Below are 23,579 nucleotides of genomic sequence, written 5' to 3' on the forward strand. Positions count from 1 at the left end.
TAGATGAGGTGATAAGAAGATTGACAAGGTGGTTAGTTTTCCTTTTTTTTATAAAGAAGATAGGATATAAAGTAGAACCTTTGAAGAAGATGAACATATTGGTTTCTGTATATGGTGAAAGTGGAAACAACAATGTTTGAAAGGCTAAATGAATTCAACCACAAAACCCTAGCCTAACAACAACAAAGATCCACCATAACATATAAAGATTACCTAAGACAATGCAAATCAAATGAAATCACAAAGATTATACCATCACATGTCCAATAGGGTTTTGATCTCCATTCTTCCTATCTCCATTGATCTTACTTGATATATTTGCTCTCAGATTTTATGTGCACAAGAGCTCAACAAAGAACGGAAATGTGGTTGCAAGTAGGATCTCATATGAAAAACGTAGTGTAGTCAAATGCATAAATTGATTAGCCAGTCAGGGTTTGATAATGAAGGAAGCATCTCCTTATATAGAAGACACTATATGAAATGGAGGGATAAGATTGAGAGGTGTAAAAGAGGTCGGCTATGATTAGAGGGTAGGTAAAGAAAATAATAAAATAATGAAAGGGGTAGGTAGTGTATGAATTAAGAGATGAATGGCATGTGTCATAGGGTAGAAAAGGTTAATGAATTAATTAAATAAATAAAGATTTATTTAATTAATAGAGGAAGTGGGATCAATTAAATAAATAAGATATTTATTTAATTTAGGAAAATGATAATTTAAATAAATAAATGTATATATTTAAATGAGAAATAAGGCTAGAAGAGGATAAATGAATTAATTAAATAAATAAAGATTTATTTAATTAATAGAAGAATTAGGCTTAAGATAATTAAATAAATAAAATATTTATTTAATTAGACATGACAATTTTAGGTGTCTACATTTTGCCCCTCTTTGAGACAATGCAGCTTGTTGCGTTGTTTCAAAGAAGATAAGATGAACTGATACAAAGTTGCCCCAAGATGGGAATGATATGCCCCCTCGAGAGATTGGATGAAAATGTCTAGAAAGATCGCAGACAATCTCTTGATAAGAAAGAAAGGCTAGAAAGGATTGACCGAATAGGATAGAGTAACAGAGTCACAGGATAATGAAGACTGACTCGGGAGACGAGGGCTAGGGTTAGGGTAGTCTATAAGATAGACCATGAGGGGAAAACATCCTCATTGTCATCCACACACTTAAGAAATCAGAGTGCAGAGCAAGATAGAGCAGCAGCAGTCAGCAGCGATGGCATTGGTTCACAGATTCGATCGCGTTCGCCAATATCAGAGGCTAGCAGATGCAGGAGAGCCGGTAAGTACCACAAAACCTCCTTGTACTTTGTTGCAATAAATGTTTTCATTAATGCATGATAGATAGCGCATTTAATGCATGTTAGAATAATGTCCAAAAAAAGTCAAAACGTTGAGGCACATCTGTGCTAGTGCCAGGCGTGTCTATGCTGGCTAGGCGCGTCTGTGTTTGTGCCAGGCGCGTCTATGCTAGAAAAAGCATCTATGCCAAATGCGAGCGCATCTGCATTGTTCAGGCATGTTTATGAAATATGGGCATGTTTGTGCAGGACAGGCATGTATGTGCAGAGCATAGGCATGTCTGTGTATTTCAGGCGCGTCTGTGCAGAGCAGGCACGTTTATGTCTTCAAGGTCAAATTGGCAATTCTGTGATGAACATACGCTGTCGATTGGATAAGCTACTAAGAGGATACACTCAAGCAAGTCCTCTAGGGAAGACTAGGATAGCAGATAGGGTTAGGTTTGACAATTCTGTGATAGAACATACATTGCCAATTAGGAAACTACTCAAGAGGATTCACTCAAGCAGAGGCCCTAGGATAGGATAGGTCAAGGCACTTTGTGATGAATAGTGAGTACCAAAACATAGTACTTTGTGATGAACAGGGAGTACTAAAATATGAGCAGCACTTTGTGATGAACAGTGAGTGCAAATGTGAGCAACATTTTGTGATGAACAAGGAGTGCAAAATACATAGTACTTTGTGATGAACAGGGAGTACCACTAGGATAATCAACAACACTTTGTGATGAATAGTGAATGTCACTAGAATAGAAGCAACACTTTGTGATGAATAGTGAGTGTTACTAAGACTGACATGATTGATTTGCTTGACTACAGGAGTATTTGCCTATGCTGGAGTCACGAGAGAGATTCTCGTCGACTCAGAGGTTGCGACCAAAGTTGATGTTTGAGGACAGAAATGCCATTGAGGGTATGGGCCTGTGATATATTATGTATGTGCCTAAGTTTCACGCAAACATGGGGTTGCTGATTGCGTTGGTTGAGAGATGGCACTCAGAGACATGTACGTTTCATTTGCCGATGGGTGAGATGACAGTCACCTTAGAGGATGTATACAGGATTCTGAGGATATCGATCGACGGGGAGTTGATTCCTTATGATTGAGAGGGAGATAGGGAGGCCCTAAGATGAGTGTTTCAGGATCCTGGTCTAGAGATGAGAGCTGGACACGTGGCATGGGATACCATGACACATATAGGACTAGCACTACTAGCAATGCTAGGAGGAGTGATTAGTGGGTTCTTGTGTCTAGACAGGGCAACACGAGGGTTGGTTGTGGGTTGGGGGAGCACCTTGGAGACACTGGTTACACAGCACACCAGATATGCCTGGGGACCATGTGTGCTAGCACACTTATATTATGAGCTACATCAGTTTGTGTATCATGGATCCGTAGGATTGGGCTGTGGAGTTACATTGTTGCAGGTATGGGCCTATGAGCATCTGTCGGTTACCCGACCGATACACTTCAGGGGAAGGGGTCATGGACGCAGTTTTGTACATTTATATGATATGATTACATCCCAGCCACGGATTGGTAGGTTGAAGCATTAGCGTCGAGTCCTGGATGAGATCGACATTGTGACATGGAGGTCATACCTTGGGTGCGAGCAGTGGGAGGAGGACGCAGTGGATCTACCTTATACTTTTCAGAGTAGATATCTAATTGGGTAGATACCTTATGTATTGGAGAGACAGCTGATAGATAGGGTATGCAAGCAGTTTGGCCATATTCAGCGGATGCCATGGGGTTTCGACATGTATGCTCGAACAGTCAGGGATCAGGCACACTTTGGGCCATTATTGTTGTATGATCAGGTCGTGATGCAGCTAGTGGAGATGGTTCCCTTGCCGTGGGATATGTGGTCAGATATTGAGGATGCAGGCATGGATGCAGAGTACACGGTGTATTGGGCTGAGCATCCATTTCCACGACTGACAGACCCAGGGGAGGCGATAGATGGAGATGGTGGGGGGGATGGAGATGATGATGGATATGGTGGGGGGAGAGGCCAATGGAGAAGGCAGTGTGTAGTTGGAGAGAGGAGGGTGGCTCCACAGAGAGAGGGTGGGGAGGAGAGACAGGCTCAGGTGGTGAGGGGTCGCGGTGGATTGCCACTACAGGTGCCAGTAGCACAGGGTCCTAGACAAGTGCAGGGATAGGGGCAGAGGCAGATACAGGTACAAGCACAAGCACAGTATAGGGAGAGCCACAGGCAGAGCCACAGGTAGAGGCATAGGGGGCCGAGGAGGAGGAGGATGAGCTGCTTGAGCTGAGGGAAATCTGCCAAGGATAGGCAAATGAGATTCAACACCTAGAGAGAGAGACAGCTAGGCTCAGGAGGCGACTGAGGGAGACAGAGCATGAGCGAGATCGAGCTATCCAACGCTATACTGAGGTTGAGACAGTGCTGAGGGCTGGGAGGTAGGTGGCAGAGGATACAGGGGCTGGATATGCCTACGTTCTATGGGTAGGGGAAGAGATAGGTTACTGGTGAGACCTATATTACGGAGCAGTGCCACCAGAGCAGCGAGCGAGGAGCTTCCGCAGACCATCGCGGACAGCGATAGCTATGGGAGGGAGCCAGAGGAGACAAGCGTCCAGCGGTGGGGTTGTGGGACGTCCACCACTACCAGATGGAGGGGACAGGAGGGATGATCCTAGGGTGGGTCCTTCTAGGGCTCAGACTTTGTCGAGGCCAGGCGGCTCCGAGGGAGGGAGTTCATCATATCCGTAGAGGGCTCCCTATGTATCAATGTGTTGTACCATTTTATATTATGATGTAGACACCTTCAAGTGATTTTGTAGCCATATGATTTTGACATCATTGTATCATGACACTTTATATATATGAGATGATTCATCTTTGCAGCAGCTATATGCATGCGTACCTATGTGATGAGATGTTTCATGATGTATGTGTTATGTGATGGATTATGATATGGATGTAAATATGTACATAATGAAATGCAATATTTTTGTTCTTTTATGTTTTTAATATGTTATGCATATGTGAATGTAAATGTATGAAATGCAGATGAATATGATAATGTAAATGATGAGATGTATGATGAGAATATAAAAATGTGCTAACATGTGTTTTGTGCAGGATGTGATGCAATTGTGATATCTATATGTATGTATGAAATGCTTAATATGTGGTAATGCAGGTGCAACTACATGAAATGCTGATGTTTTTGGTGTGTCATTATACTCAGTCATGTGATAGCAGGCTACACGGACTCAAGAAGGATGATGGAAGTCAATCAAGAAAGGGGGATGAAAGATAGAAGATATGAAAGTGAAAGAGCTTCTTGTGCGTTATCATCATTGAGCTTATTATGGCAAGTAGGTTATGACAATCGAGGCATATGTTCGACCCAAAAAGTCATTGTACCTGTTTGCATGGAGATAAGACTGTCACAAACAAGGAATGCCCCAGTTCACACTAGACTCACAATGTCCTCATATCCTTGGACAAGTCATAGCATTACTAAGAGATAATCCACAGACAGCAAAAGAAAAATAGGTGACGATACCCCATCCTCGCCTTTCTAGTCAAAGACATCCTGGAGATAGAATCTCTAGTTAGAGACATCTTGGAAAAGCTAAAAGACATGTCACCAAAAAGATAAAATCAAAAGAAAACCAAGACTCAAAACCAACATCCACTGTAGTCCTCAAGCTTAGTGTCTCTTATCACTTGTAAAAGTCTTATTTGATTGTGGTCACAATGTTTACTTTCACATAAAGGATAGATAGCACTGAACCATATGTTGTCTGAGTCTGCTGAAAGATTTGATTTGTTGAAGCCCATTGTTGTTGCTGTGTCTCATCTGAAACTGACTGAATCCATGAAACTGATACTTTATTGGAGAGAAGATAGAACTTTATTGCAGACTGGCGATTCAAATGTTGCTTTATTGCAGATTGTGCGCGGATAGACTGAAGAAAACTGGAAGAAAATGTACTCCTCAAAACGTGCGATGCTCTTAGTTCCACACCCATTACTAGACATTGGCTTTGCCTTAGCCACAGATAGGAGCTGATTTATTATGGATTGAAAGGGTGAAAAGGGGGTTATTATGAATGGCTAACCAATCTTAGGTAGATCAATAACAAGCCATGATGGGAATGGGTAAGTTTATTATGGATAGATAGGTTGTGAGTGTGTGCAAAGTGAAGGATGAAATGGAATCTTGAAGGAGGGAGGAGCAATGTCTCTACGCATGGCGCTGGTGACCCAGTTTTCACCATGGTACTTTCCTAGGGCGCCACCAAAGTGGTTTTCACCGTTGGACGAAAAAGTTTTTCTTTTTTTCTTTTTTCTTTTTTTCTTTTTTTTGTTGTCACAAGGCGCCTGTTTGCCAGGTTTTCACCAAGTAATGATTTTTATGTTTTATGATTCTTTTGTATTTTGAATTAGGATACTCCAAAGAGCTATGTGTAAAACCTGTGAAGGTGCATGTTGTTGATAGGATCCTCTAAATGTTCACCCTCTGTGGGTGAGAGCTAATATGCCCCAGATCCATATGTTGTTGTAATGATGTAAGGACCAAGCCAGTTTGGTTCGAACTTGCCCTTCTTCTCTCTATCTTGCTGATTTTTAGGATTTTCTCTGAGAACCAAATCACCTACCTCAAATGTGCAAGGCTTGACTTTGTGATTGTAGCTGCGACTCATTCGTTGTTGATAAGCCTTGAGATGATTAAAAGCAGTTTGTCTTTGTTCATCCAATAGTTCAAGTTCTTGTAAGCGAGAGACCCTATAGTCTTCATCACTGATAATGTTTTGCAAAGAGACTCCTAAAGAGGGTAGCTCGACCTCAATAGGCAAGATAGCTTCAATGCCGTAGACAAGTGAATAGGGTGTAGCTCCTGTAGGTGTGCGAACGCTTGTGCGGTAGGCCCAAAGTGCAGGATTAAGTTGGATATGCCAATTACGACCAGCGTCGTCGACTGTCTTTTTTAAGATTTTAAGGATTGTTTTATTAGACGCCTCAGCTTGACCATTACCTTGGGGGTAATATGGTGTGGAGAAATGATGGGAAATATGGAAGTGATCACAGAGTTCACGAACATCTTGATTTTTGAAGGGACGCCCATTATCGGTGATAATGGAAACAGGAATACCGTATCGACAAATGATATAGTTGAGAATGAATGTAGCAATTTGTTTTCCAGTGACTTGCATGAGAGGCATGACTTTGATCCATTTTGTGAAATACTCTGTGGCAGTGATAATGAATTTATGACCATTGGAAGAAGGAGGGTGAATCTTGCCTATGAGATCGAGTCCCCACTGAGAAAAGGGCCAAGGAGTCGTAATTGGTTGAAGTTCTTGTGCTAGCACATGAATGAGGTCTCCATGAAGTTGACATTGCTTACATTTCTTGACAAATTGATATGAATCTTTTTCCATATTGGGCTAGTAATATCCAGTCTTGATAAGTTTCTTGGCTAAGGTAGGACCACTAGAATGTGGACCACATATCCCTTCATGTACTTCACGTAACATAATCTGAGCTTCATCGCTTTCCAAACATCTAAGAAGAGTGCCATCTAGACCTCGACGGTATAGGACATCGGCTAAAATGACGTATCGAGAAGATTGGCGAATGAAAGTGCGACATTGGTTATTGGATAGGTCAGGAAGAAAGGTGTTATCACGAAGGTATGTGAAGATGGAACCATATAACTGGGACTCGAGACCGACGACACATATTATCTCAGTAGGAGTAATTTCATATGAAGGAACCAAAAGGTTATCCACCAAGAACTCATAGCGGGTCTCATTCGGAGGTAGATCGATCAGTGAAGCAATTGTAGCCATGGCATCTGTGGCTCGATTCTGTTCTCTTGGTATCTGCTCAAAGTCTATCTTTGTGAAATGTTGTTTCAGGTCATCCACCATTCTTTTGTAAGGCATTAATTTCTCATCCTTTTTTTGGTAGTCATCAGTTGCTTGACGAATTACAAGTTGAGAGTCCCCAAAAACACGAAGTTCCTGGATCTTCCACTGAACTGCAATTCGTAATCCAGTTGTTAATGCCTCATATTATGCTATGTTATTAGTGCAGGGAAATGATAATCTATATGATTTTGGTATAGAATCCCCTTGAGGAGTTATGAAGAGGATGTCAGCTCTTGCCCCATGTTGTGTGTATGAGCCGTCAAAGTATAGTTGCCATGGCTTTGCCTGTGACACTGTTAAGATGGCTTCATCTGGAAATTCAGAAATTAGAGGAACATCATCTATCATGGGGGCATCTGCTAACTGATCTGTGATAGCTTGTCCTTTTATTGCTTTTCTGTCCACATACTCGATGTCGAATTCACTCAGGATCATTACCCATTTGGATAGTCGCCTAGTAAGTGTTGCTTTATTGAGAAGGTATTTCAATGGATCGATCCTTGCGACTAACTTAGTCTTATGAGTTAGCATGTAATGTCATAATTTCTACAAAGCAAAGACCACAGCGAGACATGCATGCTCAATTGGTGTGTAATTTAGCTCATATCCCACCAATGTGCGACTGATGTAGTACACTGCCTTTTCTTTACCCTCAGCAACCTGTTGTGCTAAGAGTGCCCCTAGTGTTGTTGAAGTAGCTGATATGTATAGTAATAAAGGCTGATCTGGAACTGGTGGCATCAAAACTGGCGGATTCAAAAGATAATCTTTGAGTATCTGGAAATCCTGTTGACAGTTATCATCCCATTTGAATTTGATGTTTTTATGTAGCAAGTGTTGAAAAGGATTACACTTATCTGCAAGTTGTGCTATGAATCTTCGTATGGACTGGAATCTCCCTTGCAAAGATCGAAGCTGACTGATGTTTCGTGGTGGTTGCATCTCTAGGATGGCCTTGACTTTTGTTGGATCGGCTTCAATTCCTCTTTTTGATACAATGAATCCCAGGAGCTTCCTGGAGGTTACTCCAAAGACACATTTCTTAGGGTTTAATCTTACTTTATACTTTTCCAACTGATAAAAGACAACTGAAAGTATGTCCAAATGTGTATCTCTGTCTATTGATTTACCCAAGAGGTCGTCAACATAATCTTCCATAGTTACGTGCATGAGATCATGAAAGATAGTAGTCATGGCTCTTTGATATGTAGTGCCTACATTTTTTAGCCCAAAGGGCATGACATTCCAACAGAAAGTTCCCCAAGGACAAGTGAATGTTGTTTTGTGTTGGTCCTCGGATGCAATTTTTATTTGATTGTAACTAGAGAATCCATCCATCAAAGATAACATCACATGACCTACTATGAGATCGACAATCAAGTCAATATTTGGTAATGGAAAATCATCCTTAGGACAAGCTTTGTTGATGTCTTTGAAATATGTACATATTCTGATACTATGATCTAGTTTACTGATAGGTACTAAGTTGGAGATCCATTCAGGATAATCAATTGGGCGTATGAATCCGACATCCAATAATTTCTCAAGTTCTGCTTTGACTAGTAATGCCACTTGTGGGTGCATCTTAATTTCTGTTTCACTGGTTTTGCTCCCGGTTTAACTGTCAAATGATGCATTACCAAATCCGGATCCAATCCAGGCATATCAGTGTATGACCATGCAAAGTTGATTTGTCATTTCATGAAGAAACTTATGAATTTTGACCTTTCTGACTCTGTCAAAGATTGAGCCAGGAATATGTTGTGTGGAACTTCTTCTATACCAATGTTTGTTTTGATAGTCTCCTCTACCAACATGGATGACTTTTCCTCATATGATGTTGGGAGAATGTCAAGCCTTCCATCTTCGGGTGCCTCGGAGAGGTTTTTGCCCTCAGATACGTCCTTTCTTTTTATTTTTTTGGGGTCAAACAGTGCCACAGTGTGGTTTTCGCCATAAGACCCTTGGTTTGTTTTTATTTTTTACATTTTTGCGACTAGAAGGCTCAACACCCTCACCGAAATATGCCACGCTATTGAGTTCTATAGTGTATCCTGCTTTATGGTCCCCAGGGGGAAGATCATCTTGTATGCCAAGATAGTCATTAAAAGCTTCATCATTTTGGAATGTGTCAAACTGTGTAGGTCCTTCATGGTCCTAGTCAATGAGTTGGTGGTGAACAAGGGGAAGGCCTTTGATGTCCTCAAAGTTAGCAGGGTTAAGAGTGAAGATGCAGTTATATTCAGGTATGTCGAGGTAATTATCGAGGTCATCGTTGGCACTCTCCTCATCAGTCTTGATCGTGAACGAATCCAAATTATCATCACTAGTAGCGCATTCCGAGATAGGTGTTCTCATTCTATGTGATTTCAACCCAAGACCTAGAGGCAAAGACTATATGGGATCCTCTAGGGTTGTTTCTTGACCAACTTTGAATTTCCTATTAAATTCCTCTTCTTCTGTTGGTTCACTTGGTTCTCTGAATGTCTCAGTGATCTCATAGTCACTAGAGGATTTTTCTGAACCCCATTCCCATTCATTGGAGTCTGTGGAATAGTGATTCTCTTGTTGAATTTTGGTAGCTTTGATTTGTAATGCTTCTTCTGTCCTTTGAGTGTGGACCTTGGAAGTCATGAAGCCAAGCCCTTTCGAGCGTTCCTTTTTGAATGTCAATTCAGGTTGTAAAGGTTCAATGATGCCTTCCTTTCTTAACCCAAGAGGGCTTTTGCCATCATACCCAATTTTTTGTAGAATCCTGAACCCTTTGCCATACTTCTCACATGGTATACTGATGTGATCTTGTGTATCATTTTCAAGGTCTTTGTAAAGTATTTTGTATAAGTCTTCCTCTTCCAGTTCACCCCATCTTTGAAAGATAGTAGGGTCCCATTTGAGTATAATGATAGATACCTGCTTATTAGGATGTGGTCTTCCATATTCTTTTGGTGAACTCATGACTTGTTGTAAGTACATGGTCTGATTCAAAGTGTATACACCCATGCCCTTGTCTTGGAATTTGCCCTTAAGTTCACCTTGTTTTGATGTCGAAGGTTTTAATGACTCAGGATCAATGTATGCAGAAGAAGGAACAGCTTCACGATTACTAGGAATGATGGTCTCAAGTTATTGCAATATATGAATGGATTAGGATCTCCATTAACTGTTATTTCAACTCCATTGTGAGGAAACTTGATGCATTGGTGATATGTAGATGGGGCCGCCCTCATTTCATGAATCCAAGGACATCCTAGAAATATGTTGTATGTGAGATCAAGATCTAGTACTTGACAAACCACATCTTTTGTAACTGGCCCAACTCTGAGAGGTAAGGTGACTGTGCCCTTGGATGAACACTCTTCATCATCATATGCTTTTATGGTAATTTTGTTTGTAGAATTCACAGCTTTGTTGAAATATCCCAATTGTTTAATAGTGTTCAATGTATAAATGTTCAGACCTGCTCCTCCATCTATCAGGACTCGTTTTATTCGATGTTTGTGTATGAAGGCTGTGGCTGACTTACGGAGGCGTCATCGGCTTTTATGAATGTAAGGGAGTGTGGAATGGAAAGGTATCCCACCATGGCTTGAATCTGGTCCACGTTTAGATCAGTAGGAACAGAAGTGTCTCTCAAAATTTTGTCAAGAATAGCTTTATGTGCAGGGGATATGCGTAAGAGCTCAAGGATGGAGATAAGTGCAGGTGTTTTCCCTAACTGTTCTACAAGGTCGTATTTAGGCTTGGTTGATGAGGAAGCGGTGTTTTTGGCTGGAGCACCTTGCAAAGTAAATTTACCTCGACGAGTTGTAACATTACATTCCGAGGTAGGTTTGGAAGAAGATCCAATGCCTTTTAGGACAATCTTGGGTCTTTGGGTAGAATTCTCAGGGGTTTTGCCCTTGATGATAATGGTAGAGACATAATTGTCCATCGAGATGTGATTGAAAGTTGAATCATAGTTGTAGGATGCTCTGGTATAGTTGGTTTGATCATCTGTGGCTGCAGCTTTTCCCTTGTCATGTTTTGGGAATGGTTCCTTAAACATTTCATGTTCTTGATTGGATGAGTGTCCTTCAATCTCAATGTCACCTCTATCAATGAGATCTTGTATGATGTTCTTCAGTCGATGACAATTTCCTATTTTATGACCCTTGCTCTTATGGAATTCACAATACTCATCATCATTCCACCAATTTGGTTTGACCTTTGGCTCATATGGCAGAAAATCTGGAATTGTGATTACTTTGTTTGCCACTAGCTTCTTGAAAACTGACTCAAGTGGTTCTCCCAATGGAGTGTACTTCCTTCGTGATCAAGAAGTTGTTTGAGTATTCACCTGATTGTTTGTAGAGCTTGATCCCGAAAAAATGATTTTGGGTTGTACTGTATTGGCATCAACAACACCATCATTGACTCTGTTCTTGTTTTTATTCCAAAATCTTGGCTTGTCTTTTCCTTTGAAGTCATCTTTGTTTTCCCCTTGAATATCTTAATGACTCCTTGTTCAATTAGGACCTTTTCTATCACTAAGCCTTTTTCAATGACATCCTTGAAGGTGGACAAACAATCTTTCCTTAGATCATAGCCAATGTCTTTGTTAGCATTATGGGTGAACATCTCTACCATTTGTTTTTGTGGAATTTCACAAGAGCATCTGCTGGCTAGATTTCTCCATCTTTGTAAAAATGATGCAAAAGACTCTCCCTCCTTTTGCTTGGTGTTGCACAAAGTAGTGACTGATATGTCTGTCTCTATGTTGTATGAGAAATGTGGGATAAATGCCTCTGCTAAATCACCCCATGACTTAATTCCAGGTGGAAGTTGGGAGAACCATTCCATAGCTTGATCACCTAAGCTCTGTGGGAATAATCTCATCAAATATGTCTCTTCTGAAGCTACCTCAATGCAAGCTGTGAAAAACTGTCTTATGTGTGCCTTAGGATCTCCTTTTCCTCTATACTTATCAAACTTAGGCATCACAAAGTGTGTAGGAAATGGAGGAATTGGAATGCTCTTGTCAAATGGATAGGGACATATGTCTCTCATTGTGTAAGTTGGCTTCAGTGCATTTATGTCCTTCATTTTCTTTTTTAAGTCCTTGATTAGCTGTTCCAAATTGTTGTTAGGTGGAGATCGACTTCTTGGACCATACCCCATGCCTGAACCAATGTGTGGAAGAGCATGTTGCATATATGGATGATATTGATCATACACATGTTCATATGGAGGAGGTCTATAATGATGTTGCGTATATGGACCACTTGGTATAGAGTCATGTTGAGGAATGAAATATCTGCTTTGTCCATGTATACCATACTCTATAGGCATGTCATGAGTTTGTTCTAGTGTGTTGCCCCCAAATTTGACACGGGGTTTCCTTTTGTCCAAATTTTGCGCACGCCTTTGAGTATCCAATTGCTTTGGTGGTTGATCCTTAGCATTGGTATGTGGTTGAGCATATTTCTCTACATAAGACTTCCATAATGGTCTGCGAAGGTGAGTATCATATGCTTGACCATGTGTGTATGGGACCTCTGGTTTTTGAAACAAAGATGATGGTGATTCAGGTACAAGATGTGGTCCTCTATTGCCTCCACTATTAGGCCTCCTTTGATCCATGTTGGAGTGAGTTTGTTGCAAAGGTCGATTTTCCATTATTTGAGACATGTCAAAATCATGAGGGATCTTGGTTCTACTTTGTGCCATCACTTGTAGGAAGTATTGTCTATCCCTCATTATTTCCTCAACCAATCAATTAAAATGAGGATTCATAATGGTGTCTTCCACTTCTGCTGAATGTATTGAGATGTTGTCCATACTGTCATTGTGTGTATCATTGTTGTTTGTAGTGTCCATGTGCTCAACATTTGGAATGTTTCTATAGGCATCCATGTCAGGTAATGTAGTATGATCAGAATTGAAAAAGATATCATTGTCATACTCATAAGAACTCATGTTTGCGGACTCTTGAGCCTCTTTAGTTTCTCTCCTAGATTTTTGGGAACGAGTTTCAACCATGAACTAGGTATTGACCAAGATGTGTGAGATTAGATGAAAATGGCAAAGAGTATGAAAGACCAAGAGTTGGATGGAATGTAAATGAATCTGAGGTGTACTTGCAATGTCCAAAATGTAAGACCAAGTATGTATGTAGTAGAGTAGGTGTGACTTCCAAAGAGATGATAGTTTCTCTTGATGAGGTAAGTTGACCTTGACTCTAAGTAAGACCAAATGAAACCCAAAGGTGATAGACCTTGATGAGGGACCACTTAGCAAAGTGTTGTTGTATGTAGTGTGTTGACAAAGTATGATGAGGACAAGCAAGTGACCTTTTGACTCAAGTTTTGGAAAATGTGAATGTAATGTAAGGTGTAAAGAAATTATGGACTTTGTGAGACCCAAAGATAGGTTGAATGCTTGATGAAAACCTGAAGAGATAACCTAGGAAGCTCAATAAGTACAAAACTGACTGTGTTTGTTTGCTGAACTGTAAAAGTTTTTCAATTCTAAACACAGACATGCCTGTATACTGCACAGACGCGATTTCCTGACATAGACGTGGTTCTATTTAACATAGACGCGAGTCTGAGATTTTGTAAATGCAATGTTGATTCTGAGAACACAGACGTGTTTCTGCCCTTCACAAATGCGGTTTGACTTCTTTTTTTCGTGACAAGATGACACAGTGTTGATGCAGACTCAATGTTTGCATGTGTCTAGGCAAAAATGACTCAAATAAAAGTGTGTTGTTTGATGTAAAATTGTTTTGCATACACTTGAAGACACAATGTTTTGTTGTTTGGTCTTGAATGTTTGAATGTTTAAAATAAGTCAAGCACAATTCTTATGGCTGGCCAAGACAATAGTTGTTGATCCCACATGGGGTTTTACCCCCGAGGCTACGCTATTCAGAGCGGATACTTAGATGCTTGACCCCATTGGCTCCACCCTCGGCACTTACTTCTCGGGGCAGCCAAGCATCAGTCCCCACAAAAACTCCTTGTAGCGAACTTTGTATCTCTACTAAGAACCGTATGTGTGTGGGCCGCTACCAAAGGTTCGACCTCCTGCCCCAACAACTAGAAGGATTTGGGCTTCTAAAACAAAAAGGTGTTAGTAAGGGCATCCGCTCATGTGGCCATACATGCGGCACTTTCAACTCTGTAAATACAGAAGGCTCCCAGCCAGTAGGGGTTACGCCCTATAAATGATCAAATAAATTTGATCAAATGGGTTTATGGGGAGACATAGTGTCGGTATGAACTAATCAGCACACATTATTCATAGTTTTCACCATGAATACAGTTATTTATAGTGGTTTGGAAGAAGATGGCTTTTCTCTTGCTACCACTTGGGTCGTTCCCTCCTCACTAGTAGTCCTAATGACCACACGGGGAGACAGGCCCTCTAAAGATTAAACAAAAAGAGCCTATTGCTCAAGACACAAAAGACAATGATTCAATTTTAAGGCACCAATTGAAGTGTTTTCTAGTCTATGAAAATAAGGCACATAATAAAAATCCAAAAACCCTTGCCAAGGTCCTGCAACAAAGATTTGTTAGTAGTTTGAATTGTTTGAAATAATCACCCCTTCCTGCAAGCACACAAGTTAGGTAAATTTTAGATCCAAAAGACTTTGTGAAAATAGGGGCCTTCAACAAAATGATTTTGCTTCCAAGACAAGTTGCACCAATTTCATTAGCTAGATCTGCAAATGTTAGCTCAAAATAAACTAGACCTAAAAAAAATTGAATGACTGAAAAAACTGAATCAATGAAAATCTCCAAAAAAACTAAATCAGTGCGCACAGACGCGGGTATCATAAACACAAATGCGGCTTCTAGAGGCAGACTTGCTTCTGTGAAACACAGATGCAGCTCAGTAACTCAAAAGCGGCTTCTGGACGCAGACGTGCCTGAAAACCCCACAGACGCGACTAGGGAACACAGATGCAATTTCCAGAATCTGCAAAAAAAAAAAAACTGTCAAGGATGTGGACGCGATCCTAGATGTCGCAGACGCGGCTGAAAACCAAAAACACAATCCGAAAGTATGCAGACGTGAAAATAGAAAAATATTGTCGACAATGTCAGATCTGCAACTTCAAAACATAAAACCTGCAACAAGGATGTTAAATGCAAAAGGGACAAGAGTCCCATCGGGCGTGCCAAAATGTATATGGTGAAAATGGATAACAACAATGTTTGAAAGGTTAAATGAATTCAACCACAAAACCCTAGCCTAACAACAACAAAGATCCACCATAACATATGAAGATTACCTAAGACAATGCAAATCAAATGAAATCACAAAGATTATACCATCACATGTCCAATAGGGTTTTGATCTCCATTCTTCCTATCTCCTTTGATCTTGCTTGATATATTTGCTCTCAGATTTTATGTGCACAAGAGCTCAACAAAGAACGAAATGTGGTTGCAAGTAGGATCTCATATGAAAAACGTAGTGTAGTCAAATGCATAAATTGATTAGCCAGTCAGGGTTTGATAATGAAGGAAGCATCTCCTTATATAGAAGACACTATATGAAATGGAGGGATAAGATTGAGAGGTGTAAAAGAGGTCAGCTATGATTAGAGGGTAGGTAAAGAAAATAATAAAATAATGAAAGGGGTAGTAGTGTATGAATTAAGAGATGAATGACATGTGTCATAGGGTAAAAAAGGTTAATGAATTAATTAAATAAATAAAGATTTATTTAATTAATAGAGGAAGTGGGATCAATTAAATAAATAAGATATTTATTTAATTTAGGAAAATGATAATTTAAATAAATAAATAAATGTATTTATTTAAATGAGAAATAAGGCTAGAAGAGGATAAATGAATTAATTAAATAAATAAAGATTTATTTAATTAATAGAAGAATTAGGCTTAAGATAATTAAATAAATAAAATATTTATTTAATTAGACATGACAATTTTAGGTGTCTACAGTTTCTTTGGATCGTGTGGATGTATTGGTTGGATAATCTTTATGGGTCGTATGGTGTACTAAGGGGACATATGGTGTCTTATGACCCCTTAGGACTCCATATGACCCCTTAAGTGTCATTATGGGTCATATGGTGTCCTAAGGGGTCATATGGTGTTCTATGATCCCTTAGGACACCATATGACCCCTTAGAACTCCATATGGTGTCGTTATGGGTCATATAGTGTCATTATGGGTTGTATGGTGTTCTATGACCCCTTAGGACACCATATGACCCCTTAGGTGGCATTAGAGGTCATATTGTTTTCTAAGAGGTCATATGGTATCCTGTGACCCCTTAGGACACCGTATGACCCATAACGACACCATATGGTGTCCTAAGGGGTCATAGGATGTCATATGACCCCTCAGGACACTATACGGCCCATAACAACGCCATATGGTGTTCTATGACCCCTTAGGACACTAATTGGTGTCATTATAGGTCCTATGGTGTGCTAAGGGATCATATAGTGTCCTATGACTCCTAAGGACACCCTATGACCCCTTAGATGTTGTTAGGGGTCATATTATGTTCTAAGGGTCATATGGTGTCCTATGACCCCTTAGGACACCATATGGTGTCTTATGACCCCTAGGACACCTTATGACCCCTTATGACACCATATGGTGTTATTAGGGGTCATATAGTCTCCTACGACACCATTTGACCCCTTAGGACTCTATATGGTGTTGTTATGTGTCGTATGGTATCATAAGAGGCCATATAGTGTTCGATGACCCCTTAGGACATCATTTGGTGTCATTATCGGTCATATGGTGTGCTAAGGGGTCATATGGTGTCCTATGACCCCTTAGGACTCCATATGACCTCTTATGTGTCAGTATGGGTCATATGGTGTCCTAAGGAGTCATATGGTGTCCTATGACCCCTTAGAACACATGCATGGATCCCTAGGATACCATATGACCCCTAAGAATACCATATGACCCTAGAGAGGGAGAGAGGAGGAGGAGAGGGAGGGAATGGAAGAGAGATACACGTAATAGAGGAGGAGAGTGAGATAGATAGATAGAGACTGAGAGGGAGAGACAAGAGATAAATGAGAGAAAGAGAGATGGAGAGAGAGAGAGAGAGAGAGAGAGAGGGTGAGACAAAGATAGAGAAAGAGAAATGGAGAGGGGGAGAGAGAGGGAAATAGAGGGAGAGATAGAGATAGAGAGAAACACAGAGAAGGGGACTAAAAGAGAGAGAGAGAGAGAGAGAGAGAGAGAGAGAGAGAGAGAGAGAGAGAGATTGGGAGAGAAAGAGAGACCTAAGAGGTGGAGGGAGGGAAGATGAGAGAGAGAAAGAGAGGGTGAGAGATAGAGAGAGCCAGAGATCTAAGAGTTGAATAGAGGGATTGGGAGAGAAAGAGAGACCTAAGAGGTGGAGGGAGGGAAGATGAGAGAGAGAAAGAGAGGGTGAGAGATAGAGAGAGTATGAGTGAGAGGGAGGAAGGGATGGAATGAGAGTACAAGAGACTAGAGAGAGAGGTGCAAAGAGAGGGAGAGAGGGAGAGTGAGAAAGAGAGGTAATGAGAAAGGGAGAGAGGGAGGGGGAGGAGAGGGAGAGAATGAGAGAGAGATACACCCGAGAGAAGGGGAGAGTGAGTTAGAGAGATAGAGGATGAGAGGGAGAGACTTCAGAGATAAAGAATGAGAGAGAGAGAGAGAGAGAGTTAAGTGAAAAATAGAGACTTGATTCTCTCCCCTTCTCTCTTCCTACATACCTCATCCCTCTCTCTCTCTCCCCCCTTCTCTCTTCCTCCATACCCCTTCTTCCCTCCCACCCTCCTCTCCCCCACAAAATTTAGATGATTTGTACATATTTAGATGCCAAAATTTGTATATTAAAATGGTGATGAGCTGAATCACACATATTGTAATGCCAAATTTTGTGTAAAAGCCCATGAGATTATTTGTAAGATATTTTTTTGTATATGAATAGCCAAGAGCTGATTTGACCATATTTAAAGGCAATTTTTTGAATAATATGTGACAATTTGTGACTATTTTTTGTGTCTATGTTTTGTGACTATGTTTTGAGTTTATGTAATGTGATAAGGTTAATCATGAGCATTCTTGATTATAGTATAGTCATGGAGAATTATTTGAGCCATATCGAGTCATAGGAGTCATAGATTGAGTCTAGATACAATTTGAGCAAAAATTGACATTATTGTCATAACAATTGTCAAAAAAGTTGTCAAGCAACTTGTACATCGTGTCGGTAGGGTATGACTCTCGATGTTTTGGTGCTTTGGGATGCACAAGAGGAGCATGCCTAGCATAAACCTGCCCACTCGGATGCGCTCATGATGTCAGTTTGTGCACACGACGAACCGAATCAATTACAACCTATCTTACAACTTTGCATTGCATGCAGCTGACAATTTTTGCAGCAGGCGAAAAAATGCTACCAATTGAAAATGGCTCTGAGTCGTAAAAAACCGAGATAGGCCATTATAGAGGAGTCTCATGCGACCCCATAGGTTCAAACAGATTGATCATATGTGTCATGAATTGGAAGAAACAGTACGTCAAAGTTTGACTTTTTTTTGGACTCAGGGCACTTGAGCAATCGCACCGATAGGGTATGACTCTCAACATTCTGACACTTTGGGATGCACGAGAGGAGCATGCCTAGCATAAACCTTCCCACCCAGATGTGCTCGTGAAGTCGGTTTGTGCACACAAAGAACCGAATCAATTCTAGCCTATCTTGCAACTTTGCATTGCATGTAACTAACGATTTTCGCAGTAGGCGAAAAAATGCTACCAATTGAAAATGGCTTGGAGTCGTAAAAAACCGAGATAGGCCATTGTAGAGGAGCCTCACATGACCACACAAGTTCAAACGGATCGATCATATGTGTCCTGGATCAGAAGAAACAATCCGTCAAAGTTTAACAGTTTTTTCGACTCAGGGCACTTGTGAGATCGCGTCGGTAAGTTATGACTCTCGACATTCTGGGGCTTTGGGATGCATAAGAGGATCATGCCTAGCATAAACCTGCCCACTAGAACATGCTCGTGACGTCGATTTGTGCACACGACGAACCGAATCAATTCTATCCTATCTTGCAACTTTGAATTATATGCAATTGACGGTTTTTGCAGCAGGCAAAAAAATGCTACCAATTGAAAATGGCTCTGAGTCATCAAAAACTGAGATAGGTCATCGTAGAGGAGCCTCACATGACCCCACAGGTTCAAATGGATCGATCATGTGTCCTGGATTGGAAGAAATAGTTCATCAAAGTTTGACAATTTTTTGGACTCAAGGCAGTTGAGAGATCGCATTGGTAGGGTATGACTCTCAACGTTCCGACGCTTTGGGATGCACAAGAGGAGCATGCCTAGCATAATCTTGCCCACCTCGACGCACTCGTGACATCGGTTTGTGCACACGAGAACCAAAATTTAACCATTGCGAGAGTGAGTGTGCTCTCGCATCACACACATTGTTGTTTATATTCATATTGTCGATTTTTGTTGTTTGTATTCATATTGTTGATTGCATAGGAAAATATTCATTTAAATTTATAAAAGGGCAGCCACCAAATACAGTGAATACACTATAATGAACTGAATCCAAGGAGGTTTATAGGGTTAATTCGACATTTTAGAAATTTTCTCAAATCATATTCCACAATTGCAATGTTTATATCATAGATTTTTGTTGTTTAGATTCATATTGTTGATTACATAGGCAAATAATCAATTAACTTTATAAAAAGACGACCATGAAATACAACAAATACACAATAATGAACTCAATACACATTTATTGGATCGAATGTCAACATTTTTATATATCAAAAAAAGGCATGTCTGCCAAGTCAATACAAGTATTGCAAAAATGTGGCATATGTCATGTCCAAATCGATATACAATAAAAATGTAGAATATATCTACATGTTCTATGACCACAACTAACACTATATGATCTTAAACTTGTGGTGGATCATCAAAATCGAGCCTCTTCGATGCAGTATGCGGCTCTGTAGATGGTTGCAAAACCACAATTCAAAAGCCAAGTTAGAATTCTTTTGTAGAAAATAGTTCACAATTAACAACATAACTATGCATTTAACTATAATTCCTTTGCAATTGAAATGTAAATCACCTCATCGGTTGATCTCGGAGTTAATGTCTTTGCTCTCCTCTCCTTGTCACTCTTAGAAGTTTTATTGAAGACAAACTTAAAAGGATCCACGTTATGGCTGAACTGCGAAGGGGTCTATTGTAGATTAAATGTACAATTAATACAATGTACTAACATAAATACATCAAAAACAATTAAAATCTATAATATAGAGAACAATGACGTACTAATGCCTGAGATGCTTCTCCAATGGACTGAGGATGGCTCACCATCGATGGAAAAACTATCGCTATTACCTATACAAAAAATGATCAAGATTAAATACAATTAATATAATGATAAGTATTGTAGGTTAAAAACAATTAATGTAATATATCAAACAAAAATGTATCAGATCCTGAGATGCTTCTCCAGTGCATGGAGGAGGGCCTGTCATTGATGAAGCAGTTATAGATATTTCTTGTATGAAAAAATTATAAGATTATAATTTATTACAAGTTCACATGTACACATGCATATAATCATGAAATCAAGAAAATAAAGTAGAAATACATACATCTGCCCTCTCTTTATCCACGAGCGAATTAGGTGCATTCAACAAATCCACATAGCTCAATGGTCGTTGTACATATAAAATAGACAAATAACACTAATCAATCTACAAACCCCAACTATGACTTGATTTCAACATTTTCAAACAATTGTACAACTAAAAATGTGTTCAATTACTTTCTTCTCACGTTTTGGCGTCTTCGAGGAATTCTTTTTCTTAGGACGAGGCCTAGACGCAGAGGGGGTACCCTAAAAAAACAAAATTAACATGAGATATTAGTACAGATAATATATTAAACATAATTTAAAAAATCTAAAATGAAATGACTTGCTTATTCCATCAAAACAATACATAAAAAAGGTTGAACAAAATATGATACCGTATAGCCTTGTAGACCAAAATCGATCGCTGGGAGCGTGATGTCATCAATCTGGGACATTTGGTCCCCTGTCAACACCTACAAACCAAAAATTGGACCAAGCATTAAAGATAGTCAGTATATCTTGTAATTTTTTTGAATTCAAAGTGTACTATTCTATTTTAACATGTTACAAAATCTATACCTCGGGCATTGAAGTTGCAGCTATAGTAACTGCGAGAGGAGTATGGGATACCATTGTTGCATCCTAAAATGCATATTATTTGTCTTATTTTAAATCGATGTATAAATGAAAATTCATTTATGTAATTACAAATTTAAAGTGACTAATAAATAAAATGCTATGAATTCAAATCAAAACACTTGTGTCTGTCACTGATGGGCAAACAACATGTCCATCAACTCCTTTGTCAATGCCAAATCCTCAGTCGTGCAGGCCTAACATCTACTCCCGCAAATCGTGCACGAATGAGATGTGGATCCATCTGCAACGGCTGCGTCATCCGTCCTTGAGCATATCCTCGAGCAACTAACACACATATGTTGAATGGGCTCTTTGTTGCTACTTGAAGCAACTAATGGCTCATTATTCAGTACAATAGGGTGTTCTAACGATGTCCCATGCTGGATGATGACACCAGTCAATGGTGTGGCTGCCTAAAGAGTCTGTAGCTTCATCGACTCTTTCAGCTCTACAGGGACAGCCTGATGCACCTTGGGTTTGGGTGCTAAGGGGCGACGACTCTCCGGAGCTACTCGCCTATGGGCTCCAGGTCTATCTTGGGCAGAACCCCCACCTCTACCATGGAACTCTCTCATGTCAAAATAGTTTGGCCGCACATTGAGGACAAACTCACAATATACTTTTCTCAAAAAATACAATGGTGCCTCATGGTTATTACAAGGTAGATCATCAAAGACCATCCACCACCTCTACCAAAAAAGATTCTTCATCTGCACATTGGTACACCAATGTATGGGAAACTTCTTTGCATTAAGAGGTAACGACTCACCAATTTTAGGATCAACAAAAAGGGCAAATATTTGTTGTTTACTAATATTTTTATTTTTCACTCCCTCATATGATAACCCATCAGCATAGTATTGAGGACACTTATCCCTAAAGTTTCCCCATTTTATAATTTGTGTGGAAACGGCTGTGGCACCACTAGCTAATGTTTATAGGCTAGTGGCGAGGGATTTATGGTGCTCAAGTTCAGATGTTTTCAATTTATTAATCAGTCTATTTATTTTAGACGTGTTTTACCCTAACTGATTAATCAATTGCTCTTGTGTTTCAAGTGTGTAGTCAAAAGGAGGAACTGGGGGTGTATCTTGTGGGTTTTCAGGAGGTACATTTTGTCGTTCTTGTTGTGGATTATCAAAATCTGGCTTTTGAAACAAAAAATTAAAAAAACTAATCAATTAGAGGTCATATTGAATAAACGGGAAAGAAAAACAAAAATTAAGAAAAACTAACCTTGATCCATAGCATTTGGAGGAGAAATGAGGCACCCCGTTCATAGTTTCGTGGAGGAAATGTGGGAAAAAACGTCGTGGTCACGAGAAAATAAGACCCAATTTTTTTTAAAAAAACTTTTTTTTGATAGGCATTGCGTACACGGTTCTTTAAAGCTTATGAGCGCGTACGTGCTCACTTTCCTAAAAGCAGCGCGTACACGCTACCTTTTTTAGGTTTGGGAAAAACGGACCTAAACGCATACGGGGTGATTTCAAATTTTATAACCACGTACGCGGTGCTTGTTTTTTCTTTTTCTTTTTTTGTGGTGTCCACTTTTCTGACCACCATCTTTGTGCACATACCCATTGATCAAATCTTAATGGCAACACGTTAAGAAACAGAAATTCATTATATTTATGGATTGATTAATGGCAGTGATACAATAGAAGTTAGCGATATTGAAGAGTCGCGATTATCATTATCAATGGTAGATATATATATTAAGGTAGCACTTACACTTTGAAAAGAACAACTTACATAAGACAATACACTTTGTCTTATTCAAAGTCAAAAGGCATCAATTAGAATGAAGCCTATCGAGATTCATTGCATTATCAAAGGAAAACAATTATTGACTTCTATCACAAATATCATACAACCTGAGTTAGCCTAGTGGTGGAGAACTTGTGCTCTTGAAAAAAAGGTCACAAGTTCAAATCCCACAAAGAGGTAAGGTATGTATGCCTCATTTGTAGTCCTGCAAGGAATACGAGGTAGTCCCATATTGGTCTAACCAATCCATAGATCCATATACATATTGCTGGTATCATGGAAATGTTTT

General features: G+C 39.8%; 1 long non-coding RNA gene across 1 annotated transcript; it reads right to left on the reverse strand.

Annotated features, from left to right (window-relative positions):
- Positions 1–20,120: 20,120 nt before the first annotated feature.
- LOC131066529 (uncharacterized) lies at positions 20,121–21,354 on the reverse strand. The gene is made up of 5 exons (XR_009111687.2): positions 21,277–21,354; positions 20,901–21,145; positions 20,572–20,640; positions 20,366–20,479; positions 20,121–20,240 (listed from the first exon to the last, which is right to left on the reverse strand). It is a non-coding gene; the product is annotated as an uncharacterized LOC131066529 (long non-coding RNA).
- Between the last annotated feature and the right edge of the window lie 2,225 nt (positions 21,355–23,579).

This window comes from Cryptomeria japonica, chromosome 3, assembly GCF_030272615.1.
Source record: "Cryptomeria japonica chromosome 3, Sugi_1.0, whole genome shotgun sequence".
NCBI lineage: Eukaryota > Viridiplantae > Streptophyta > Pinopsida > Cupressales > Cupressaceae > Cryptomeria > Cryptomeria japonica.